Source organism: Halyomorpha halys, unplaced genomic scaffold (genome assembly GCF_000696795.3).
Source record: "Halyomorpha halys isolate HHAL.00 unplaced genomic scaffold, Hhal_1.1 Scaffold199.1, whole genome shotgun sequence".
Classification (NCBI taxonomy): Eukaryota; Metazoa; Arthropoda; class Insecta; order Hemiptera; family Pentatomidae; genus Halyomorpha; species Halyomorpha halys.
Window position 1 is genome coordinate 333443 of NW_027112578.1, and position 22260 is coordinate 355702.

The following is a 22260-nucleotide window of genomic DNA, read 5'->3' on the forward strand; positions in this document are numbered from 1 at the left end:
TGAAAAAATTAACGGGAAAATGTTAAGAAAATTCTATACTTAAAATACAGAAACTACTACTTAAGTATACAAAAAAATCCAAATTAATTTCTAGGAATTTTACTAAATTTTGTCTTGATTTTTTTTCTCTCGTTAAATAATTTAAAATTATGAAAGTGTTTGAAATTTGTTCTAGGACACTGTTCTTGTCGGGTAGAGGAGAGCTAGGTATAAGAGGTAGAGGTGGCTGCGCGGTGGTGGAGGGGATGCCAGCCGGCACTCAGTCGCAGATCTGCCTTTGTTGGGGAATTTTGTGCCGCCGGGGGATCTCATCTCCGCGTCTATATCCTCGTAGCTAGGGTGATACTGACCACACTGAAATTGGCATCCACTGGCCCCTGGTGTACGGTATGTAGTCCATCATGTCAAGTAACTGTTTACATTCCTTTTCTTCAAGGTTGCAACCTTGGTGGATATATTTACCTTGGCCAACCTATGCTATACTTGCTCATTTCCCGCTCACAACATACCTTAATTTTTTTGAGAATGTTCAATTTCATGTCCGAAAGACTGAGGGTCATCGAAGATCAAAATACTTGAGCGTTATCAGTTTGTTATCTCATGAACACTCTTACGTCTCATGATTATTTTTTATCTGTCATGTTTTCCTCTAAGCTTCATAATATATTTTTATTGCATCTTATACCAATTAAAAATATTTTTAAACCAAAGGATTTGCTTTCAAAGTCTTTAATCAACAAGTGTTTTGTAGAGTTCAACAGCCATTCTGTTTTAAATACATTATTTTTATTTACATAATTATTTCAATAGTTGTCTGGTGTCACTACCGATAACAAAGTGACAAACTAAATATTTAGACAACAAAGGTAACTTCAAAAAATGTCAACTCCTGAATCTATATGGATCATAGCTTTAATTTAATTTTAAAGCGAACTTATTACCCTATTGTTTTATTCTTTATTATTAATTGTTTTTTGTGAATTACATTCATAAGTATACCATTACATACATAGAAATAAATACTGAAAAATGTGCCTAAAATATTATTTCCTAGCATTGAAATCCTGCCACACGGTCTCATTAAAGATTTTTGATAATTGAAATTCTCTAAAATTTTACACAGCGATTCCTCGCTGCATTTTTATTTTCTGAATTCTCAATATCCGTGTGAATTCCCTATCTCTTGTGTATTAAGAGTATCTCTAGTCGCATTAGGACAATAGTTGCCGATTATCTTATCAGTATGGGACTGTTTATTTTAAAGAACGGGGATATTTTACAGTGTTCATCTCTTCCGTGTCAGTCAAAATTTCAAGTTTTAAAAGCATAAAATATACAGGAATAATTTGATCTCCAAACATTAGTGGGTTTTTTCTTTCAGCCTATGTTTAGTAAATCAATGAAGACGCGTTTATGAAATTGTTACTTATTGGTGTTATGTATCGAAAAAATCATACTTGAAATGAGATTTCCTATACGTTAATATATTTCGGACATTTCTCTTTTTTTTCTTTTAATTTATTTATTTTTGAATGGTTTTTTTTTTTTAATTTTATCTTCGAATAAAAAATAAAATATATTAATAAGCATATTATTCTCTTCTTAAACTTTAATAAGTTTGGCTGCTTTCGTCAAAATTGGAATTTACAAGGGGACATTATTTAATGACAAAAGTTTAAATCATTTATTTAAATTAATTTTAATGAATAATAAAAATTCATTTTCTTCTCTGTATTGATTGGTGGATATTTTTGTGAGTAAGATCATATTAAACTATTTTATTTTATTCTTTTAGATAATTTTAGAATTGAACATGAATTTCATTTTACAATGGACAATCAATAAAGTATAAACTAAAAGTTATCTAATGCTCATTGCATTGTCTGGTTTGATAGCTTCTAGACCAGAAATATAAATCTGTTTAAATAAGAAATAAGATTAAACTGACGACATAGAGATAAAAACTTTGAATATTATTATGAAATATCCATATACGTACGGAATAGGAATAATTTGTCATAATCATAAATTTAAAAACGGTTGCTAACAATTTGTTAAATTAAAATATGTATGTAAAATTTTTAGATAGGTGAAATTCAATGGCACTTACTAATTTTAATAAAATGTTTATTTCTGACCATTGTAGCATAAGTAAAGCAGTTAATGACACTCAGAATTATACAAACTATGATTATATTAGATTATAAATGATAAAAAAAACTAAAAAAATATTATGAAAAAACTAAATATACAACTAAGAATAGAGGTTAATCAATACGGATCAGTATGTTTAAAATTCTATTCTAGTGAAATAGTTTTTAGAAAAAAAATGAAGCATAATTATAATGAACAAGTATGCTTCATTATAATTATAAGCTTAATACATAAATAAAATTATTGGCCTTCTGGTGTTATGAAGTGAAACATTTTTTTACAAATTATATGTATGTATATATACCTGTATTATATACCAAATTTAATATCATGTAATCAAAGATAAAATACTATAACTCTTATTAAATAAAAATGTAATATGAAAAACCGATTAAACAATCTTAGTTGATTTCATTTCAACCGTTTCGTGATTTTAAAGGATCTAGTGCTTCCTCATCTGTATAATCCTTTTGCATAGTCCTTGTATAGTCCTTAAAAATGAGTTTACCTCCATGTGTGAATATAAACTATTGAGCACTTTCTCGACACAAATTTAGGATAATAATAATTCACGCTTGTTTTATCTTTTACTGTATTGAAGATTCAGTACTTCCTATGTCATTTATCAAAACATAGTTATCATATGTGATCCCTTCTCTGTGATTTAAAAATTTATAGATGTAGATGGATTAAACATTTTGTCAGAACATAAAATAAATTGTACATTATTTAAACATTTACAGAACAAATGTGGACTACAAACAAAATCATACTTATAACCATTCACACATGGAGGTAAACTCATTTTTAAGGACTATACAAGGACTATGCAAAAGGATTATACAGATGAGGAAGCACTAGATCCTTTAAAATCACGAAACGGTTGAAATGAAATCAACTAAGATTCTTTAATCGGTTTTTCATATTACATTTTTATTTAATAAGAGTTATAGTATTTTATCTTTGATTACATGATATTAAATTTGGTATATAATACAGGTATATATACATACATATAATTTGTAAAAAAATGTTTCACTTCATAACACCAGAAGGCCAATAATTTTATTTCTTCTTTTGCATTACAAAACAGAAACATATTTACATGAATAAAAGTCTTAAACATTCCGGTGAACATAATTAATTTAGTTTTTTTCAAATGATAAAACATTTAACATAAATCTATATCTATATCTAAAAAGTTTCTATAAATCTATTGAAGTCCTAAACAAAAAAATAATAATCTTCCTGAAATAGTTTTTATGAATTACATTAAATATATTTAGAGTTTATTATCGAGATGAATTTATCTATATTGTACAAAATATTATTTTAATTAAAAATAATAATTATAGCTGAACGACACCTTTGTGAAAAAAAAGTCTGGTATCTATTGGTATGCTTATATATTCTCTGATGGTATCTTTTTTTTTATTTAAATAGTTTAAATAGACTGATAATAACATTAGGCAATAAATAATACAATATATAATACAGATATACAAATACATAACAAATGCTGTTTCTAACCCCAACCCGCCTTAGTACAGCGGTTCACCGGAACGTAGCTATAAATATGTGTGTGTGTGTTTTAAATAAACTTCATGTTCAAAACGATAGTATGATAATTAATATTCAGGAAGTAAATGGATGGGAACAGAACGATAAGTTTTTCATGAGTGACATTTGTCTCCGCTAAAGACTGTCGACAATGATCCTCACTTAGAATTATAAAAAAATATATATCGAAATGGAAAAAAAGAAGAAAACTGTCATTGTGGTTTGCATTCTTCAAAGTTCCCTGCGATAATTTCATAATAGATATATTAAAAATAGCGTGATTTTCGAATTAGAAAAGATTTGATAGTATGAATGTTTTTAAATTTAATTCAACTATACTAAATTTATGATTCGTACAAAAGTATAATTCAATAGCAATATTTAGTGAGACAATAATAAAAAAAAACAAATATGATCAAAATTGAATAACTAAGTAGACTATAGAATAGTAATGCATAGTAATATATTATTTCAGTATAGACAAGAAATCATATTTAATTAAGTAGACTGCATTTTACCATTCGTAGTTTTTGTAGTAACTTTTGAATCATTTATGGATTAATTCACTAATTAATCAGTTATTTAATAATAGTTGTAGTTTAATAATTCAGCTATTTTAGAGTTGTGGTTCAGATGAAATAAAAAGAAAATTTTAAGCGGGGAACTAAGTTTGAAATTTCAAAGCCGTTGATTCATAGGCATTTATCTTTAAATGTGAACAGTTTAATATCTATAGATAATCAGAATAAAATAGAAAATAGAAATAGATACTTGTATAATGAATGTCTAATATTAAATTTAAAAAATAACATCTTCCCTAAATTTTTTGTCTGATCATCATTAGAAAACGGTTGTACTCTTCCCATTTTAAGCAAATATTTCAAAAGTGATACAGGACCTTGCTCCTCTATCTCACAAGAGGAGATCATAAAACAAAAAAACGCAATCTACCCTCGCCGCAATTTTTTTCTTTTTTGTTATTACGAAATGAACTACCACAATTCGTGTAAATATTGGTTTACTTCCCTCCCAAATATTTTTAATGAATCGTTTCTCACATTCGTTCACGGATCACACAGCACGAATAATTTGGTTTTGGGTGAGCCAACGTGGAAAAAAATTAAACCCATATTGACTTAATTTTAGGAATCACATTTGCTCTATAGTGCAAATATCATGTTGGATGAATGTTTTCAAAGCGTCATTTTTATTTGTTCAAAACTACGCAAAAGCAATGAACATTGGCACAGTATTTTTTATAATAATTAAATCATTCATCTTATTACTAAAACATAATCTCTGAAAAAATATGTAAGTTTATAAGGCACTTTTTCATAGGTTGGTTAAAAAATCAAATAAATTTTTAAAATCAGATTAAAATGAGAGTTTGCCACGTTAACAAGGATTTTTAAAGATAAAATGGGCCAGATTTGAACTTTTCTAGGATGTGACCACCGTATCAGATGTTAGCGAATTTAAATATTGCAAAGACGGCAGGCCAAGTGGGATGAAAGTTCTTCGAGTAAATTAAAAGGAAAAGAGTAGTAAAACCATGGTCGACATCCTACCGCAACAGCCGCTGGGAGGAAGTTGCTCTAACCCGCTTGCGAATAGGTATACTCTCCTCACGCTCTCCCACCTAATCACAAAAGTGTCACCTCCAACGTGCAAATATTGTAAGTCTATTCTCACAATTAGACATATTTTTGAAGAATGTACTCACTATTTTCCAACAATAATCAGGATATGACTGACTTCAAATTTATCAGAAGCTCTCACAGATGAGGAAGCTAAAGTTACATTATTTTTTAAAAGCAAATTACCTTCTTTCTGAGTTATAACTAATCTTTGATTTTATTATATTATTATTTTTTCTATCTATTTGATCATTATTTCTATATTTTTTATTATTATTTCTTAACTTTGCATTAATCACGTGTATGTATGTTTTAAGGAACGTGTGTGTGTGTGTGTGACCTAATCATAATCTTTGTAACCTAATCATAACATATCATAGGCGTTATTAACCAAAAGGTTATACGCCTTTAAACAACAACAAACAATACATGGGCCGTCATTTCAGGATGAAAAATATTTTTATCATTAAATTTTATTTGTTTTTACCCAAATCTTCTTTATCTTTAGATCATTAATTAGTGTTAGGCCCTCAACTGTATACTTCATAGGCGATTCATAATTCAGTTGAAATATATACCTAGAAATAAAGAGCACTAAATTTATACAAAATATAAAAAATATTTAACCTTGTATTCATGAATGAAAAATAATCATTATTTTGAATTAAATATGGTATTAAAGTCTCTGAGCGTTTCCACGAAATAACAGAAAAGTTTTTGTAAATAACCTATTATTTAATTTGTATCTGAGAAGCTGGTACTAACGTTTTTCTTTTTAGTTTGAAATTATATTTAATGTATTAGTTCCAATAAGAAAATCAATCTAATGATGGAACTTCTGTAGTTAATAGCGTAACAGAGAAGTTGAAACACTATCAGTAATTCAACTGGGATTTTTCGCTCCAGTAAATAATTTCAAAACTCTCTAATTATTAATGGGTTTATAAATAATACAAGGTGGATTTTTTAGCACTATTAATCACTAAACCTAGTATATGCATGCTATGTCACAGTTATGAAACAAATTGTAAATTACACTGAGCAGTTTAATAATTATAAGTTTTATTATATTGACCAAATGCAATATTTCTGTAAATATTAATTTAATTTAATATACACTGGGTATCATTAGTATAAACATCGTGTAAATGTGAAATAAGAACGTTTTAAAATCAATTATTGGTACCAAACACTAATTCATTGCTTTATTTGACAGCCAGTCAGCATAAACGTGGTTGCTATATACATTATTAAAAAAAATTGGTTAGTATCTGAAAATCACGAGTCTGGGAATATTTGTTACTATAACCAATACGTCATTATATCTGAGGTCGTAATTCCTTACAGATTTCTAGTAATAACAGTTGTAATTTAGTAAATTGATGTTTTACAATAATTCGTTCGCTAACGAAACTTAAAATTGTTTTATTTATTTCAACCATGAACTCTAAATGGAGTATTATTCGATTTCTGCCTGTGCCATACTTCATATTCAAGTAACTCCCAATAAAAAAAAAAAATTAATTTTTGAATTACTTCAAGAAATAACTTATAAGTTCTGTTTTTCTTTAATTTTTTAACCTTGAAACCTAATAAAACCAATAATTTATGCTTAAGATGTATAGCTTTAAAATAAATTGACCTTAGTTTAAAAAAAAACTAGTCATTTTTAGATTTTGTAAAGAATTCTCAGTTTATCATAATAGGGAAAAATCAAATTATAAATAATTGAGGTGCATAAGAAAAACATTTTTATTGCTCTAAGAAAAAGGGAGCAATACAACACCGTCACTAAAGTCGTATTTTTGTTTTTGAAATTTGACAAATTGCCGTGAAAGAATTTTATTACCTTGATATAAGATAATTTACCATACAATTCTAAACTTTTTGAGTTATGAACAAATAAAGTTTTTCTTTAGATTAGTCTTTTCTAATTATTTTTTTGTGTTTACTGATTTTTCGCTGAAGTAGATTATGCAGATAAAAACTTAAAAATCATTGAGAAAAAAATAAGTTTTATCAAAATTGTTCAATTCATTTTGGCGTGCCAGCCTGAAGAAAAAGTAGTTTTTTTAAACTATTGCGTACAGTGTGCGATTTGGTACCGAATTAAAAAAAAAAAAAGCAAAAAAATTGAAATATGTATATGTGTGTGTGCGTGTGCGTGTCTCACTGTGTAATTGGCGCTCTGAGATGGTTATAAAATGGACTCCCACCTCTCCGAATGTACTTCCGATCGACAAATTATTTTCGGAGAAAATAAAACAAAAAAGTAATAGTACAAGAGCTCAAGAGGAGAAAAAAGGCAGTTATCTCACCCCAATTTTTGATTACTTTAATGAAAAATATGTATAATTACTAGTCAAAACTGATGATTCTGCTAAGTACAGGTAGGGGCAATAAAAAATGGCGGCTGTTTCAAAACCTTAAAGAACATTAATTTTTCATTCGGAGCTCTATATCTATAAAACTACTAACAATACTAGAGAATCTAAATGATATTATTTCAAGGAGAGTAAATTGTCTAAAATATGAGCCCTAATAGACCTATTTACGTTCTATAGTTCTTGAGATATAGCTTTTTAAAAAGCGATATTTTAGAAAAATATTGTACATAACTTACTGAAAGATCAGTAGTTAGTGAATTTATTTTGAAAAATCTATATCTCAAAAACCATTTGACGTACAGATGTCTGTTAACACTCAAATTAAAGCTAGTTTAATGGGCTATGGAATAGTTTAACGTTTATCGTCGTAGGAGTAGTAGTTTTCATGATATTTGGTAAAATAAATTGATTTATAGTTGTTCGGACAAATATTCATTTGCCAAATTTATATTCATATCCGAATATTATGAAAACTACTATCCCTTTCGAAGATAAGTGCCCTAAACTACCTTTTAGTAAGTTAAATTTCCTCTATTTTGAGTGCTGGCCAACATTTGTGCGTCTTATAGATCTAGAGATATAGTTTTTCAAAAATAAAACATTTTATACGAACAACTTGAAATTAACATGAGTTTTGTGAGTTTATTTTGTCAAATATCATAAAAACTAGCTGTAATTTGAGTGCTAATAGACATATATATTTCACACAGTTCCTGAGATATAGATTTCTCAAAATAAATTAACTAACTACTAATCTTTCAGTAGATTTTTAAGAAATTTTGCTTTATAAAAAGCTATATCTCGAGAACCATTGGACGTAAATAGCTCTATTAAGGCTCATATTTTAGAAAATTTACTCTCCTTTAAATAATGTTCTTTTAGATTTTCTGGCATTGCTGGTAGTTTTTAAGATAATAGAGCTCCAAATGAAAAATTAAGGTTTTGAAACAGCCGCCATTTTTTATTCCCCCTTCCTATACTTGGTAGACTCATCAGTCTTGACTAGTAATTATACATAGTTTTCATGCCTTTTTTTCTTCACGGCTCTTGTACTATAAGATAAGTATACTTTCTTTATTATTTGATACCCATAAATCCATCAAGTATTTCATCACATCATAGATATTGTATTTTCGGTAGCACCATTCCACATTCAAAGCATAAAATAATGTGCCATTACCCTGTTTCTAAATGTATAATAAAAAGTACATTCTGACACGATTGCATCATAAGTACGTTCTTTTTTCTAGTAAAATCAATTTTTTTTTTTTGCCAGAGAATTAAAAAATGGAAGATTGTACATACATACTATGATATTGTATGTTTTGTCTCATAAACATACTTCTATTACATTTTCTTGTTCAATATAAATTAACTCTTCAAACAACCGACGTTGTGGATAGCCTTAACAAACTACTTCCTTGTTAGGAAGCTGGTTATCATTACCTTATTCCATGACATGAATATATCCATGGCATAAATATGTAATATGGGTCCTCTTTAATAGATTTGTCTTCTGGTTCAACAGAAATGAAACATAAAACTTTTCTAAAAATTATAAAATAAGTTTGGAATAACTCTGATAATGAACAATAATTACTTATTTTTTTAAATACAAACATAGTATCATAAAAAAACATAATGAAAAAGTGCTACGGCAATAGATTTGACCTCCATTTATAAACTTATAAAAAAACGAAATGAAAAACTTTATAGATTCACTAAGAGTACCCATATTTACAAAAAAAATTTCTATTGTAAGTTAGGGAATTAGAAATTACAACGACAATGCGCTGTAATTTTTGCCAAAGCCTGGAAAAGTGTCCTGATTCAACCATTGAATAAAGTTCCTTATCCTTCTTCAGTTTACTTGCGGAATATATCCAGTTTACCTAGTTATTCCAAGCCACTACAAAGTGTAGTCCCAATTTAATAAGATCATTCGGAAAAAGTTCTTCTTAATCCTCTTCTATTTCATTTCGATTCCATTAGTTCACTCGATCTACTAAATTCAAAATTTTCTCTAATTTTCCATACACAAACAGCAAATTTCTATTCTAGTTTTCTTTAATTCTTCAGCTTATGACTTAGTTAATCATAAGATCTTCCCTTCGAAACTCCGAAACTTTTCTATATCAGACAGCGCCCTTAAGTGACTATCTTCTTCTTAACTCTTCCTGCTCATTCCCAAACAGTCATTACTCCTAACCAATCTCCTTCCTTTGCCCTTTGGCTTAACCGTGGTGTTCCTCAGGATTTTCAGTTTAACCACCCCTTTTCTCCATATTTATCAACGATCTTCCTGTTTCCACTTCTACTAACAATATTATTTACATGCTCATGATCTCCAAATTTATCCTTTTATGCTACGGAAATGGTTAAACCCGTCTGAAAGGTACAAGAAATAATAACACATAGGATGGGAAAACTTATGCCCATCAGTTCCATGTATATCAGTTATTCCATTCCTTACCATTCCTTGCTTTACCTCAATTAACAAAAAAATCATTTTAATTCCACTGAAAAAGCCCTCGAAGTCATATTCTATTAATATTTCTCCAGGAATAATCATATTTTCCAAATAACACGAAATTCTTTAGATGTACTTTAATTCCTGTAAAATTCCTAAGATTCCCTCATATTATTTCTCTAAATACCCGTCAGCGTCAAGCTATAGCTAGTATCCTCCCTCTTTTCTCCAACCACTTTGACACCGGCTGCTTGGTTTACGGTCTATGGATGAGTATTAGATTAAATTGCTTCCTAAGATTTATCTTCGGGTTTTCCAGACGCTCTCATGTCTCCTGTTGGTCTTCTGAGTTGAAGTGGCTTTATTCTAATTTCCGATGGCAATCCCTCCTTGTTGTTTATCTTTTTTGAATCTTCAAAACCGAAAAAACCTACATCCTTGGTCTCTTCCCTCTGCATTGATCTATATAGTCATTAAGTACTTGATCCCAAACGATTTATTTATATATACCCTGTTATAAAATTGATTCCTTCAGCAAATCAATCGTTATCCGTACAACATTCTTCTTGAATTCTCTTCTCATTTCACCAATTTTCCTTCGTTCGTTCTTTAACGATTTTCCTTTATCTACTTCATAATCAATCCATCAATGGATTCACGAATCGATGTAAACAATATGTATAATACTTATATAATGTCAATTACTGCAATAGAATCGTAATTTAAATTTAAATTCTACGATTGTTTAAGTATTTTGTTAGACGAATGAATATTAAGTTCGAATTAGTTTTAGAATATTGGTGTTCCAGAAAAAAAAATCATCACAGTTTTTGTCAATTTTTAGATAGCTTGAGGCCTGTTTGAAATGATAATTAATATGTTTCAATTTGAATAATGCTATATTAGTTTTTAGCACTTGATATTTAGCAATGTTCTGAGTATTTGCCTACATTGTTCTGGGGAACATAAATGACGCAAGTTTCGCTAAAATAACGGATTTTACAGGGATTTGTTATATTTAGGAGGATAAATGCGCAAGAAATACATTCGACTGAATTCCATTTAATCAGCAAGCGAATTTTTATCCGCTCCGAATTCTTTAGTAAAACCAATGTGATCGAAACTAGTCAGATCGTAACTTAGTCAAGTTAGCTCATCTTGTACGTTTGACCTAAGTATCATAAATAGTTAGAGTTTTTTATAAACGTTAAGAAAAACGACTGATAACTGTAAATGCAGTTCCAAGAGTGTTTTATTAAAAATTTATTAGTCATATTTTTATGTCATTGACTTTGTCTGGTTTGGTATTTAAAATAAGGTTAAGTTTTTATAGCAATTATAAACAAATATTCGCAGTAACGTGGGGATTTAGTTTTTACGTTTATTACAGTTTTGGTTGCTTTCAGCGAGTTTAGAATTTAAAATCAAGTTAGGATGGGAATTAGAAAGTTTAAAAATTCGGGCAATTATGTGAGAATTTAGTTTCAAGTTTATTAATTTTTTTTTTTTTAAACACTGTAGTTTAGTGTTAAAAATGAGACTAGATATGAATGTAATTACTTAAAAATAATAAACACAGCTCTAGAGGATTTTCTTTTTTAATTTATTATTAGTGGTTTTTATGTTAATTTTTCAATCAGGCTCGTTTAGGATATTAAATGAGGATGTGCAAAAAAAAAATGAAGAATAAATTAGGGATTTAAAAATAATAAGCTAGTTTCTTTTTGGTAATTCTTACTAACCAATTAAAGTAATTCACTATTCGATTCAGTACGACTAAAAACGTAGTGCATGAATTCTATCGCAATTAATAAAGGAGGATATCTTGATGAAAAATTAAAGTACAGAGAATTTCGTCTCTTAGTGATTCCGGGCTGCAGGAATGTCGACAATTTGTCTAAGTCTTTTGATTAAAGAATCACGTAGAAAGTATAAAATCACTTTTTATAATTAAAGTTTACATTTTACTTTGTTTTTACATCGAAGTGTTCATTTTTATTTCGTATGAGAAGTTTCTGAGCCCTCTGGTCATCAACGCCTATGCCATGATAAAAGTTAAAAAAAATTATTAAAAAAATAAATAAATAAATAAAAATCGAAGAGGAGTTATAATTTATAAAGAGGGCGATGTGTTTTTAAAAATTCAAACACTAATGTAATTTTAGCTTCCTCATCTGTGAGAGCTTCTGATAAATTTGGGGTTAGTCCTATCCTGTTTATTATTGGCAAATAGTGAGTACATTCTTCAAAAATGTCTAATCGTAAGAATGGACTGACAATATTTGCACGTTGGAGGTGACAGTTTTCTGATCTACTATAATTGTTTTCTCTACCCTCCTATGTATTATGTTGAAAGCGAGTACAATATGAATATGAAAAAATATGTACGATTTTGTGATCAACCCTTCTTTTATTCGGAGGTATTCGAATGTCAAGGTAAGTTCGCTGAGTTAAATGGGCAAAAGTTGCTTTATAGAAGGTAATGTGAGTTACCTACTATAAAAAAGGTAAATAGGAATATATCAGGAGGTTATATTATTTCGTTACCAATTTTTCAAGTTATTGAGACTTGGATGGGTAATTTGATCCAAAATTGTTTTGGTTTTTCAATTGCTTTAGGTAATTGTTGACTTTAATGTACTTTTTAGTTTATTGGATGTTGGCTATTACTAGCCTAGCTAATTTCTGAATAATTTTTGTTTTTATCTTTAAAAAAATGTAATATTTATAAATTACGATTGTTATATAATTAAGGATTATAAATAATTAATTAATATATTAATTAGGAGATATCCTTATTCTCAAGTCTATCATTTATTTACAATGCTTTTCAATAATCAGAGACATTCCGCATTATCTCTTTTCACCATTACGATTGTTTTTTGTCTCTGTTCTTCTAACCTTATATATGCGTATGGACTGGAATTATTCCTCCCGGAACGAATCGTTTTAAGAAGACTTAAAATTTTTGTTTTTCCATATCTCTTAGGAATTTATACAAATCTATGAGTAATTACAACTGTCAACTATACAAATGATAAAACATTTTAGTCGTATAGGCTTCATTGCTGAACAATCAGCAAGCTTGAATGGCTCGTTAAATTCAAATAAACCCTTTACATTTGGACTGACCCTTTCCAAACTTAAATATTTTAGTCCAGAATAAAAGACACCCGAACTGCCCTAATTGACATTGACACCAACCCGATTTCCGTTTTACACAGTCAGTATCAATTTATTTAGTATTTCTATATTAATATTTCCTGTGAAATTATCTTTAAAAATAAATTATAAAAGGTTTTTGATCATTTATTGTTTCCAGAAAAAAAATCACTTTCTAACATACATCATTAACTATTTTTAGATTTTAAATATTTTTTAAACTGAATTAGCCTGATAATTTTCCTCACTTTGAATTTTTAACAAGTTTATTTGAATTAATCAGTGCATTGATATTTATGTATTCCTCAGAAATTATTCACCTGTGTTTAAAGTTTTTTTTTTCTTCACCCATTATTTATTATTGATTATATTTCTTTTCTAAGTTCTAAATTTAAATTTTGAAAATCACATCCAAATTATTTTTAAAACATTCAGCACCATGATAAGATCCTAATTTTTTTTATTAAATTTAATTAACATCATTAATTTTCATGTTTGTTTTTATTTTAAAATAATATTTGTTACAGTATTTTTGCAGCTTTATCGAAAAGCTTAAGGAAAAACATTTTGGATTTTGGACTCACATTTTTTAATATAAAGCTATATAACAGTAAATATTTATCACAGTTTTATTTTATACAAATATGCTCCTAATCTTTGTAACGCTGCGGCCTTTAATTTTATTTATTTTTTAGTAAAATTTACTCAATTTTAAGTTAGCTTTTTATTAATCTCCAGAAGAATGCTGAGTAAATTATCACATTTCCTCACTTACAGCTAGTTTAGATGTCTGTTGCGTTCAGTGCGCTCTGTTGGATTTCCTGTTTAATTATTATCTTTTGTAAAGTGGAGGTGCTATTTTATTTAGATCTTACATGCTGCATTTAAATCACCTGCGTCAGAATTGCAATTGAGTGCATTATTCAGATATTCAGTTATCGTGGATTCGAAAACTTTTCTTCAAAAAATATTATTTATTTACATTATATTGTATTTTAACGCAATTAAAATCAAAATTATGTGTTTTTTGGATGGTGTTGTACCAATGCCATTTTTAAAAATTATTTTTATTCATGGAATTGTTTGCTTCCTGATAAAGTATATTGTCCAATTTCTCTATAGTAGATTCTACGGCAGTTCAAAAATTAATTTCATACACTACTGTATTTTTATTGGTATGTTTTTTGTTTCATGTTACTGTATAAGTTACAGATTTTGTTTTTATATTTGTAACCGAATTTATATTGTGCACATCCTAATTATTAATATGTTCTATTTTCCCATTCCAATTCCATTTTTGCTTACAATATTTATTTCATTAAAGTCAACCAAAAATAATTTCTATATATTTTTAATTTATCTATTATTTTATTTTTTTAAATACATTTTCATGTGATGTTTAGGATATGAAAAATAGTTCTACATAATATCCCCATAAACACCAGGTTTTTCTTTTTTTATCAGGTCTATAGTCACATTTCCGTTTTCCCTGCGTACTTTCAATTTTCGCATTATGTTTCTATAATAAATTATATTTTTTATAGCAGTTATTTAGATTGAATAAGTTTATTATTATTTAGTTTTATATTAAAAAATGAGGCTTAGTGTTTTTGAATCACACCAAGGTTTATTCTTTGAAATTTTTTATTAGCATTTGATAATAAAAATGAAACCCACTAGAGATACAAAAAACCACAATAAAGTTGTATAAAATAAGTATTTTTACAATTAATTTTTATCTAATTCACTGAATCTACTTTTTCGTTTTCGAGATTATAAATTAATTGTAAAGGCCTCTGAGAGTTCTAGCAACAAGTATAGTAACTTCTGAGACTGGTAATATCATGGCACACTTATTACAGGTGTAAACGTTCTCTCCCCCCCTTTAGGAGAGTAATCGTAATCATTATGATTAAATTATAAATATGATTTAATTAATTTTCTGGGGGTTGTTACATAACAACTGTCGGAGAGTTCTCGACTTTTGGCGAGGCTTTTACACCTGAGGGTTTTACTCTTGAGAAATATTTACCATTATCAAGATTGAAATAATAAACTTTGGACAACCTAGAAAGAAAAATAATCCAAGTTCTTATCTTAATGATCCTACATAAAATTGTGACTGAGAAATTACATTTATACCACATTAGGGATGGGACAAAATGATTTATTTGTCTATACTTTTTGATTTATCTCTGCTAATACTGTACGAATATTGGCAATTTAGTAATTAGTAATTTTATTTGATTGATCTTGTACTGAAAAACTATTTAAAATATTCAAAGGCCAGTGTCTATTGATACGATATTGAATGTGGCTAATTTGAATACCCAATCAGTGAATGTATTATTGGTTTAGATGTTTGTGTTTATTGCAGGGATGTCCGATACAATCAACGTCTCCTATCAGGTACTGTGTTTGTTCCGTAAACTGAAAGGGACGGTTTACGTAGTATAGCTGTAATACGCAGTGTTGTAATTAGTGATAACATATTTCTTCGGAAAAAAAACATTTTGAATTTACGATTTTGGTAAGATTTTTTTTCCTTTACGTTGTAAAAAAACTTTGAAACTGTCCTTAATTCAATATAATCGATGATGTGTTTTCGTAAATGTTAATGTATTCCAACATTACATTAAAAATAAATAAATCAAGTCTTACTTTTTTTATTTTGTTCACTAAGCTAGCCACCTTGATTAGTGTCCAATTAGTTTTATTTATGATTAGTTGCAATAAGTTAACCTTGTTTAGTTAGTCCAATTTTTCTCACCATACAGTGTAACTTTATTTTGGGCATTTAACTGTTTATATATGTATATAACTGTTTCTTAATTTTTAAATGTTTTCATTATGTGCGATTTTACGTTCATTAATAATTATTTAGATAATATTGAAATATGACTGTCTACAACTATAATATGCGGTTATGTACAAACGTTGTATGTATTTTATACCAAATATTCTCCATATTGAGCTGTGCCACGACTGTCCACCACCGCCCCGGTACCACCATCAGAATATTTATTTCTATAAAATATAAATTTTATTACTTATATTAAACGTATGTCTTAAATAACCATATTATGCTAGAAAGGAAAATTAATTCTTCTTCAAATGACGATATTGATAACTAAAAAAGAAATAAAATTGGTCGACTGAGGATCGAAGAAAATCAATATTTGTGAGCGTGTGAATACGTTGTGAACGGTTCTTGGTTTACCTTGCTTTCATTTTAAAAATTAATTAAATAATTAAACTCGAGTGAATTAGGCGATTAAAATAAATAACATTTTCTAAACAGATTCATAGAATTGCGTTTCTTTTTTCTTAGGTTAATTATTTCAATTTTATTATCTGAAAAGTAGGAACATATTTGATGGAATGGAAGATGGTTTAAACATTTACTTTAATTTTTTTTCATTACAACTTTTTTAATTAAATAAATTTATTTTCTTTATCATACTTTACCTTGTATTTATTTCTAGTATCACATTGTATAAAAACAATAAAAGACTTAAAAATTATATTTTAAAAAGCAGGATATTTATTTAGATGTAAGAAGATATTTAGTATCATGATGACTAAATATCTTCTTATAATGTATTGTAATAACTAATCTAGGTCTTACAGCATGTTTTATTTTTAGTAGCTTTCTAACAAATGGCATGAGTATTGTCAAAGTAGACCGGATGATAAAATTTTGTACTAAGTCCTTTCATAGTTCTTGTTATCTCACTCTTTGAAGTTCTTCAACTTATTATACTTGTTATCAATAATTTTTCTCTAGTAATTAGTACGCTGTTAACATATATTATTTGTATTAATTATAAAGTCAATTTTTCATCAAATCCGATATTAAAAAAAAAGAATTGTTAAAACAATTAGAATATTGCCCATGGTAGAAAATATCCTCAACTTCAAACTTTTTGTTTCCAAATGATGACTGAAACATTTTTGGTGAGAAAGTATGATGGGCGCGTTAGAAAATATTCGTTAAAAAAAGATTTCATAAAACGCCAGTCCTAATGAAATGACTCAATTGGGAAACATTGTCGATTCGAAATGGCTGGTTAACTGTGACGGTTAATGCTTTCGGAAATTTATAAAAACAAAATCATCGGTTTCACAGGATGATTTCTAAGAATTATTTTTAATTTATATTATATTGGAGTTCTCTTGAAATTTATTGGTTCAAAATTATATTCTAGTTATTTTTCGTAAGCAAAAGTTATTCATTAGATTTTCCGAAACTGAAAAACTTATGTCGACTAAAAATTTTCTCCACTCCTTGAAATGGGATAAACTGTTGATTGCAGCTGGATATTCCTGTTTTATTGAAAATACATCTTAGAAATATTCTATGAATTCGATTCAGTGAATTATTAAATATTACTAACTGATTTTTTTACAGCATTTTAGGGACAAGATTCCGTCCTATAAGTTTTATGTTCTATAGTTATCTTACTTTACTCTTTTATTGGTTATTGTTAACTTTTATTAGAACAGTATTACTTAACAGAAAAATTATATATTATGATTTTGTTTTATGGTGATTAATGATTAATTGAGACCTCTCATTATATATTATTATATATTTATTACTTATTAAATATTTACAATTTCATTTTTTTTTCAAATCTCTGTATTTCATAATATAAAGACAGTAACAAAAAAAAAAAAAAACTGTTTTCCTATCAAGATCGCTTAGCTCAGAATAGATATGCAATAAAAATACAGTGTACTTTGTGATTTTACTGTCAACATATTTTCCACAAATTTCGATCATATTTTCGATTTTGTTCATATACACCATTCCGGTTAAGCTTTTATTTTTTGTTGAAACTTTTAATTTCTTTCTTCTCTTTTAAAAGAAAGAAACTTTAAAATTGTATTAATATTTCAAAGAGTAGTTTTGTCTCCATGATTATTTGTGTCGTAGATATGAATTGGCTTTTTTATATCATCGCTAGATATGTATGAATTTTTCATTCAATTGACCTTATTTAAGTAAAATGTAATGCTGAAATAAAAGAATCTTCACCGACAGCAATAAGGGGCTTAAAACCCATCTCTATGCTAAAATGCTGGGTCATGGCCTCATACTTTCTACCTTATAACTGAACATCTCCGAATTACTTGACAATAGCATAAAATTAAATTATAAATTTTTATGTATTTATGTATTTGTAAATATAGTTCATAAAAATTGATTATATCTAAACTGTTGTGCTATGAATTTACTATAATTTATTACTCATTAGATAATTACTCGATGCATAAATTCAAATATTCGGTTTTTTTATTTCACTTATAACTCCTTAATGGTGCAAGCTAGTGAAAAAGTTCATATATAACAAACAAATTAAACAGCATTAAATTTTCCGTCGAATGAGCACCATAACTTTTTATTTCATGCAAATGATTGTATCTTAGGCTCTAATAGCTGGTCTGAAGTGTTATGGAATCCATATGGAGCTAGATCACCTGATCTATGACTCTACCACTTGGCCGACTTATTACTTTACGATACTCATTCGACACAATATTTAATATTGCTAAACTTTTTATTCATTATCCACCGTTTATGATTAAGTAAAAACCAAAAGAAAGACCTGAAATTTAGTAATTCGTTACTTAATCAAAGTAATTAGCTGCTAAGTGGCCGTTTTGGTACAGCCAGAAATGCTAATTTTGGAACATTTCGTGCTAAATTTGGATTTATATGTATTAGTTTATCCCAATTTGGAGAAATTGAATAAGATATGGTACTCATTCTAGAATTTAATGCTGTTTAATTTGTAATACAATAACATTTTCCCAAGAAAAACCCTGTTTAGGAGTTATTGGCGAAAAAAAAAAAGAGCTTGTTCGTTATCTTATTAAATTAATTAGGTAATTAGTAGGAATATAAGGACCATATGGAATGAGTTTAAATCTTCAGTATGATATTTGAAAATCTGAAGTATTTTAAAAATTATTTGCAGATGTATGGTTTATGGCCTGCACTTTATGCATCGGTCTCTTTTACTAAATTAGGGATTGTATGCAACTCCATTTAAGTTACAGCTATAAGAAAACTAATATTATAAAATACGAAGAAATTGTCAGCGGTGCAATCAAAAAAGAACAAAAAATAGTTAACAGCTTTTAGTTTTGAATGAATGCCTTCATTGACACATACTTTTTTTACTTTAGCGGTCTTTATCGAAGTAATTATTTATTTAATTCAAATGATTCTAATAATTCAAATGAATGATGATTTACATCAAATGATTCTTATTTCCATTATTACATATAAAATTTAGATTTTTTATTTATTAATTTAATTTTTTGTTTTTTTATAAATCAGGTTTGATAAGAAATAATGAGTTTTTTGCTTTAATAATATGAAGTTGTAAATAATTAAAAAATAAAATATCCGTGGAAACTGGGTCAGGGCAGAATCTAGACAAAAATAATAAAAGTGAAATATGTTTTTCTCAAGTGTAATAATTCTTTATTTCGTTTTCCAGTCAAGAATACTTTTGAAGTTCGTTCCAGATTGCTTGAAGCAAAATTTAATTTAATTTACTGAAAGCTCTGTGTCCTCTCATATTTAATAAAATACCGAAATGCCTTAACCAAAATAACCTATATATGATTATGCCGTTTTTCTGCTGACTTCTTGAAAAGAAAGAAGCCCAGAAAAAGAAAAACTTTCAGTCAAATAGATCTACCCAAATTACACCATAAATTAACGTCTAATGTAATTTTATAAAGTAAAAAAAAAAAACTGAAAATTATTATACAATGGTTTATTATTTGAATAGTTTATTTTATTATATAAGTAATAACAACTTATAAAAAATATAAAACAATGTATGGGTTTTCGGATCCTGCGTTTCTTGGAACGTGAGACCTTATAATTAAAAGGGTGCTCATTTATTTTTTTGTTGTTAATTACAAAGGTTTATTGCTAAAAGAAAAATGAACCAAAAACAAATCATCTTTGTTATATCTCAAAATAATTTTTATGTACAGAATTAATTAAAATGTAGGAATAAAAATTAATGTATTGGTTAGTGAATTAACTACAAAAGTAATATTACGGATTTTCTATTGTATTAAGTCGACTGTGAACTATGGGCCAACCGTTTCTGAAATATTTTACACAATATTAAATTATTAATACTAAATTATGATTTAGTTTATTTCCTTTTTTTGGAATATTAACGTAAGGAAATAAACAATTGTTTGTAATGGTCGAAAAAAATCTTTAAAAAATTCGAACCGAAAACAATTCATTCAATTAACTATTAAAAGTTTTCATTATAAATCATTGTTAATATAAACATTAAAGTAACAATTTTAAAACTCATTATTAAAGTATAAAAGAAAAACCCAGTTGGTCATTGGTTCGTCACATGTTTGGATAGCACACAAATATTTGGCAATGGCAAGAACAAACACTTTTTGAAGTGTGAAAGAAAACCGCTCGGGAACAGCCAATGCTAACATTGGCCAGTACTTTCACTTAGACACAAACATTTACAAATATTCCCAATATGGTAAACGATTTACCACCAGTATGCATGTTAGTAATCTGAAATTCCTAATGATTGTAAAAAAATGACCACATTAATTGAGAACTACTATCCTAAACTAAATAAATGATAACTATCTTAATCTCTGGCCATTCTACCTTAAGATTTTATTTTACTATTAGACTGTACTGAATTTGATTAAACAAGTTTATAAAAAGAGTGATGCATTGGATTCTATTACAGTAAATGATACAAAGAAATTTCTTAGATATTTTTTAATAGTTTATGGGTGCTTAAACTTGTTCAAAACCATGAAACGATATGAGGGTTACGAAGTAAACTTTTACTTTTTTATATGGATTTTCATTTTACTTTTACTTACCAATATGTAAAATATATAATAAGGGAAAATATTTCTATTGTAAAAAATCTCAAATTTAAGTTTAGCTATTGTAATTTATAAAACAATTCTAAAAACATAAAGCTTATAATACTCAAGTTTATGATTTGTTACTTTCGTTTACCTATTTATGAAATATATAGTAAGGGAAACTATTATATTATTATAAATTTATAATTCGAGCTTAAAACGAGATTTAACAAATTTAATAAGTGATATTGAGTAATAATAACAATTTGTAAACAATTATCAAATAAAATGTCAGGTGATCAGGCCAGTTTCTAAACAAAAATAAAATAGTTTTAATTACCGAGGGAAACTGATGATTTTTTTATTCTGGAGTGTAATAATTTTAAGTTCGATAGGTCCATAAGTGATAATTCTCTATGATAATTCCTGTTTTCGATGAAAATACGCATTTTGAGATCCCATGAACCCAAATAACCAAGTCTGGCAAGTATAAAACCACTAAGTTGTATGTATGTGGTCATCCTACCAAAAATTAAGTCCTACGAAACTGATACTACATACTTTACCAACTATATGTGCCTATATTACTGCGACTTTTTCTTGCAAATTATGTAGTCGATTTTATACCTCTAAGAATTTATCAAAAATGGCTCTAACGATTTTGATTAAACACGGTAAATCAAATATTAAATAATAGCACATCAAATAATATTTATAAAAATATTAAAATAAAGTGTTCTTTAATATCATATAGATCCTGATTGACATTGTCTTACAGTATTTAAAAAAAAAAAATCTATTAAGTTCCTATAATTTAGTTTATTTGAAACAAATTTCCAGTTTTCATTTTTAGCCTTAATGAAAAAAAAATGGATAAATAGGAAATATTAAAGAATTTAATGAATACCTAAAGGAAAAAAATAGAGACTGGGTTTGGAATCGGAATAAGCCGAGACAGACCGGTCTCATCCGATCGTATTGGTATTTAGTTAACATC

At 27.7% G+C, this 22260-nt stretch overlaps 1 protein-coding gene across 1 annotated transcript in view; it reads left to right on the plus strand.

Annotated features, from left to right (window-relative positions):
• Window positions 1–248: 248 nt before the first annotated feature.
• The window catches only part of LOC106679376 (extracellular serine/threonine protein CG31145), a 315704-nt gene continuing 293692 nt past the window's right edge, over window positions 249–22260 (plus strand). Inside the window, exon 1 of the mRNA XM_067050372.1 lies at window positions 249–387. The gene's annotated coding sequence lies outside the window, so the exon portion shown is untranslated. The remainder of the gene's footprint in view (window positions 388–22260) is intronic.